General features: G+C 35.4%; 1 protein-coding gene across 2 annotated transcripts in view; it reads right to left on the bottom strand.

Annotated features, from left to right (window-relative positions):
• Positions 1-2,435: 2,435 nt before the first annotated feature.
• Positions 2,436-6,101, bottom strand: part of LOC106056727 (pre-B-cell leukemia transcription factor 1-like) — a 23,333-nt gene continuing 19,667 nt past the window's right edge. For both annotated transcript variants that reach the window (XM_056042474.1, XM_056042473.1), the window contains exon 9: positions 2,436-3,109. The gene's annotated coding sequence lies outside the window, so the exon portion shown is untranslated. The remainder of the gene's footprint in view (positions 3,110-6,101) is intronic.

Raw genomic sequence — 6,101 nt, 5'->3', positions numbered from 1 at the left:
CAGGAGTGGTAGGTCCACTATAGACATGATATCTTCTCTACGACTACTGCAGGAGAAATTTAGAGAGAGAGACAGACCCCTTTACATTGTTTTTGTCGATCTGACTAAAGCTTTTGACATGGTCAGCAGAAGTGGCCTTTTCAAACTCCTGAGGAAAATAGGTTGCCCTCCCAAACTACTGAAGTTAATTGAATGTTTTCACGAGGAAACTAAATGTACTGTCAAATTCAATGGAGCCCTGTCTACTGCATTATGCGTACAGCGACATAAACGAAGGTGTGTTTCTCCATACAAGATCCTCTGGAAAACTATTTAATGTATCAAGGCTGCGGGCAAAAACCAAGGTTAGGAAGCTACTCGTCAGGGAACTCCTGTATGCTGATGATGCAGCTATTGTGGCTGATTCTGATATCCAGCTACAGTCCATGGTTGACAAACTATCTGCTGCTTGCCAGAAGTTCGGCTTAAACATCAGTCAAAGCAAGACTAAGATACTTGTCCAAAACACAAACACTGCACCTCAAGTAAGCATTAATGGCCAACCACTAGAAATTGTTGATCAGCAGATCACTTTTGTTACCTTGGCTCCATCATATCCAACAACACCCTACTGGATAAAGACATAAACAACAGGATAGCCAAGGCAATGGCCACCATGTCACGGTTGCAGAAAAGAGTCTGGGACAACATATTGCTGACTAGCAGTACTAAAGCCCTAGTCTACCGGACCTGTGTGTTTATCACCTTGCTGTACGGAAGTGAAACATGGTCAACCTACTCATGGCAGGAAAAAAAGCTGAATGTCTTCCACCTCCGATGCCTAAGGCGGATCTTTAAAATAAGGTGGCAAGATAAGATAACAAATGAGGAAGTGCTACATAGAGCAGGATGCCAGGACATCCGCTCTGTTATCAGCAGCAGACGCCTTGGCTGGCTTGGCCACGTTCGTAGAATGCCAGTAGGTCGACTTCCACAGGACATCCTGTATGGCGATCTAATTGAAGGCAGGAGAGCCGCTGGTCGCCCACTTTTACGTTATACGGATGTATGCAAACGCGACATGAAGCTCTTCAAAATCGACACTGGCAACTGGGAAGAGGTGGCATTGGACAGATCCACATGGAGAGAGAGCATAAAGGAAGGGTCACAGATTGCAGATGTCATACACAACAGAAGCAGAAAGAAGGGTGAAAATGCAATGGCGCCTGGTGATTTTATATGCCCTACCTGTGATTGCAGCTGTGTATCAAGGATTGGCCTCTTTAGTCACACAAGAAGTTGCAAAGGGAAAAGATCGTCTCACGAGACGTAAAATGCCACAGAGACCCCAAGTGGCAGCCACATCACCAATAGGGTATATTCTATTAACCAATGATCTTCAATCAGTCATTTTTGTTCCTTAACTAAGTTTGCAAAAGACCTGGCTCTTCTTGCACTGCTTTCAGAAAGGGCAGACTGAGTCATTATTTAAGAGAAAAAAAAAAAAAAATACTGACATGACAATTTTTTAATACTAAATGTAAAAAAACAACAACAAAGAAATTGATTTCTGAAAAGGAAAAGAAAGAAAGTGATATTGTTTCTGTAGCTGGGTAGAGCCTAGAAATAGTTCAAAGCTTTAAGTACCTGGGAACTGTGTTAGACAATATATTACATTTCACTGCACACAGATTACATCACCAAAAAAACAACAAAGATCAAGGTTAGTAAGAAAAATGGTCTCTCTTAGTTTTAGTGAAAAAGCCTTGTCAATGTTTTACCATGTTGATATCTGCAGTATTTTAAGTTTCAGCATCACTACCTGGTATGGCAATGTGAACAAAAAATAAACTTTATAAGTTCACAAACCGCACTCTGACACCTATTTGAGAAAAACATTGCTAAGAAAGTAATAAAAATGTTTAAGCATAAAAAAAATCACCCTATTCTATATGAGTTGAACATTTAACCATCAGAAAGAAAATATAAGACATGAATGTAAATAGACACAAACTCTGTTTGTTCCTTTGGCAATTATGTTGAACAAAATGTAACTTACTGTTGTAAATTTCACATGTAAAGTTTAACTGTGGTATGAACATATGTGCTCTAGTACAAACTGTTTTTGTAATGCACACTTGTGATACACATTTCCTCAGGATAATAAAGATTATGGTATTATTAGTATGATAGAGGTCATATTTGTGAATGGTTGTACACATCTCAACAAAATGATCTAAGACTTTGTATCTCTTTAAGTTTGTGTAAAGTTGTACACATCTCAATAAAATGATCCAAGACTTTGTATCTCTAAAAGTTTGTGTATGTGTTCCTATTGCCTTGAAATGTTCTTTATGCCAAGTTTTTATGCATGTTTATGGGCTCTGCCCTTCTTTGGATGTTTCTCTATGTAGGAACATGTACAACTACATACAAAAATATAAAATAACTCAAAGTGTCAGTTCAGATCAAATTTTACTGCCATTCTGTCAGCATGTACACTAGAGAGTACAATAAGGTTATTACAAAAGATCTAATCATATTCATAAACATTGTTCTTTGAACTAGAGATTCAATCAAAAACAAAATCAAATGCTGGGATAGAACAAAACATCTTTGGATGACTACGTCATAAAAACATTTATCAGTTGTTCCGATTTAACATTTTTAATACATATCTTGACCAAGCTGCAAGCACTCAGTAATAAAACAAACGACTATTTAATAGTATAGTCAGTATGTTTCTTGTAGAGAATAAATCAAGCCTAATTTTACATAACCCAATCAACCAAAACTATTAACATATTGAGAGAGTAAAGCAACATAAATGAAAAGCAAGGACCAGTCATTCACAAAACTGAATATATTACAATTCTGACATGAAATTAAAACATTGATTTACAAAACCACAAAAACTGACCAGAGTTTGTAACATTTGAAAACTAACATTTGAAATTTCATAGATCAATGCTATGAATATCAAATGAAATAAAAATGATATAAAGTAAAGAATATTCTTGGTATATTTAAATAAACATATTGATACAAAAATGTCCCCCAATACAATCTTGTGCTCATTGATCATGGAGCCCTGTTTTGTTTGGTTTATGCTTTGGTCTACATCCACTCTCTGGAAATGAAAGTAAAAATAATATTACAAAATGTAAAAGTACAGTCTAACAAATTTTTAATTGAACATGATAAATGACATTAAATTTCCTTTCAAGGTCAGCATCAATTTTAATAAAGGTTCCAGAGGTAACTCTTAAGATATTGACTATGGCCAAGTTATTTATTCCTATAAATGTATGATTGATGTATTCATTCATTCCCTTTAATCTTGGGTAGAATATATAATTCTTTACAGCAGTGGTTCTCAACCATTTTAGCTCGGCGACCCTATAAGATTCCCCATTAGGTGGCGACCCCAACCGTAAAATTTAAAATGTGATTTTGCTAATGTTATAAAATCATAATCCAATATTAAATGTCTAGAGCTGATATCCATGATTTTTTACATAACAAAAGCTTAATGTGATTTTTAAAAAAAAGGTTTATCTCTATGATTTTCATGTATTTACTTTTCTATTGCAGCTTTTTAAAACGTAAGTGTCAAAATAGGTCTAAGAATGGAAAATGTAATATCGTTGATACAGTATAACTCATGTTCATCGGATGTTTTGTAATGAATATATTACCTTCAATAACATGGACTATAAAATGATGACCTATTAGTTGTTTTGATTGCTTCATTTAATTGACGCTTCACAATCGTTTCATGATTTATTTTAAAGCATCCTAATCTGAGTAAATTCTTTTACTTGATACAATACAGTGTAAATCTAAACATCTCTGGTACAAATGTGCTTGTTGCAATATGCAGGAATGGACTATAAATAGAAACTTCCAATGAAAAATAAATTTTTAAAAAGTTAAAATTCGATGGTCTTAGGCGACCCCTGGCAAATGGTCATTCGACCTCCAAAGGGGTTGACAACCCCTGCTTTACAGGATCCAAACCACTAAGATTTCTGATCACATTTTTTTACAAAAGCTTAAAAAGGAATTTTCCTTCATATAAATATTAAACCTAGTCCATTCAAATACATTATTAATTCCACATTATCAATACCACAAGACTTTAAAGTTGTCACAATAGTCCATCTACAAAAGCAAAAAGGAAACCGATAAATCTGAGACAACCACAGGGGAATATCTCTTCTCTCTATTGCTGGGGAAAATCCTCGCATGCTTCCTCTTAAATCGGCTTATGCATCATCTAGAACAGTGATGCCCAAAATACGGCCCGCTGGCCAGACGTGGTCCCATCCGACCTGCCGAAACGTCGGCACAAAATGAAGAAAATCCCCCTTCCAAAAAAAAAATAGGGTTGAAAAATGTATCTTCACCTACTTTAGGGCTCTCATATTTTTTTCTGAATGGATTGGTACCATGACCTTTAACATTTGTGCGTTTATGAACAGGGACTCTGAATGTAGAATCTACCAGGAAATGTTGGCGGACCTTTACTTTTTATGAACATGACAATAAGCCAACATCTTTGTTTTATAAAGAAAGTGTGGCTGTTTAAAAAAAAACAAGATATACATCGACATTATAAAATAAATATGGGGCATCCTTGGTTTGAACTACGATTAAAAAGTTTGATTAACTACAAATAGAGATTGGAGGATTGATGGGAATATTCCCCAAAAAGAAAAAAGAAAAAGTGTCGGTTTTAATGGCACCCACACTGTTACTAACATTTTAAGTAGAGAAATGAAGCTATTTTCTGACACTTAAAAAATTATAATCGTCAAACATCACATGAATGTATTACTAAATCTAGGGGGTTCTGGTAAAATAGTTTTAGAACAGTTCATTTAATTTTGTAACTTTTCGGTCATGTGGCCCCCGAGACGAGTGTTGGAAAATTAAATGGCCTGCAGGTCGAATTAGGTTGGGCATCACTGATCTAGAACAATGCGGCTTCAGAAAGGAGCATGGAACCATTGAGGTGATCTTTGCAGCAAGGCAGCTCCAGGAAAAAATGCCAAGAACAAAATGCTGACCTCTTCTCAATATATCAACCTAACAAAAGTATTCTACACTGTTAGCAAAGAAGGACTCTGGAAGATTATGTCAAAGTATGGATGTCCACAAAAATTATCCATGGTAAGACTATTTCAAGGTGGCATGAAGGCTTGTGTTCAGGAAAGTGGAGAACCATCAGAGCCCTTTGAAGTATCAAACAGGGTAAAAAAGGCTGTGTCCTAGCACTTTCACTGTTCAGTATTATGTTCTCTGCTATGATGACAGATGCATTCACAAATAGAGATAATAACGGGATAAATATAACATATAGATTTGATGGTGGCCTATTCAACCCGAGGGAGCTCAAGCAACATAAAAAACAAAATCAGTAATTAGGATTCTGCTATTTGCTGACGACTGTTCCCTAAGTGCCAGAAAATGATCTGCAGAACATCATCAGTGACTTTTCAAGAGTATGTTCAGACTTCTGCCTTACTATAAACACAAAAAAGACTGAAGTCTTATATTTGCCTACTGGGATCCAAGCCGAAGCAGGACGTTTTGGCGCTGCTGTTATGGCGAGAAGGCCGTTTTTGGCGCATGGGACGTTTTGGCGCAATATGTTTTGGTCACATTATTTACGTTCATTGTATTATTTCTTTCAAAAGAATGATGCATATCTGTGTTTTGTATGTGTCGAACGTATTTCCATGCATAGAGCAATATATATTTTTTCCGTAACTTTTGTTATTTAAGTTTGTTATTTAATTATTATTAAAACACTAATATTGCACAAGACCAGGCTGCCCATCCATACTTCACAGTATACGTACATGAAATAGTCAGTTGTTTTTTTTCGGGAGGGGGGGGTTTAGAATGTACACACTGTTTATCTTGGTATAATATAGTATAATATGATATATGATATATAATATAGTACATTTTTTAACACATTTTTAAACGGAAAATATTAGTAGTTTTTGTACATTTTATATAAGTTATTTGAGTAATTATTGTTTATATATGCTAACAAAACTTATATTATGTGAACTGTAACAAGTGCATTAATCAATGTGATCTATGATTAA

The sequence above is a fragment of the Biomphalaria glabrata genome, chromosome 9 (genome assembly GCF_947242115.1).
Source record: "Biomphalaria glabrata chromosome 9, xgBioGlab47.1, whole genome shotgun sequence".
Taxonomy (NCBI): Eukaryota; Metazoa; Mollusca; class Gastropoda; family Planorbidae; genus Biomphalaria; species Biomphalaria glabrata.
This window is presented reverse-complemented; position numbering and strand designations above follow the sequence as displayed.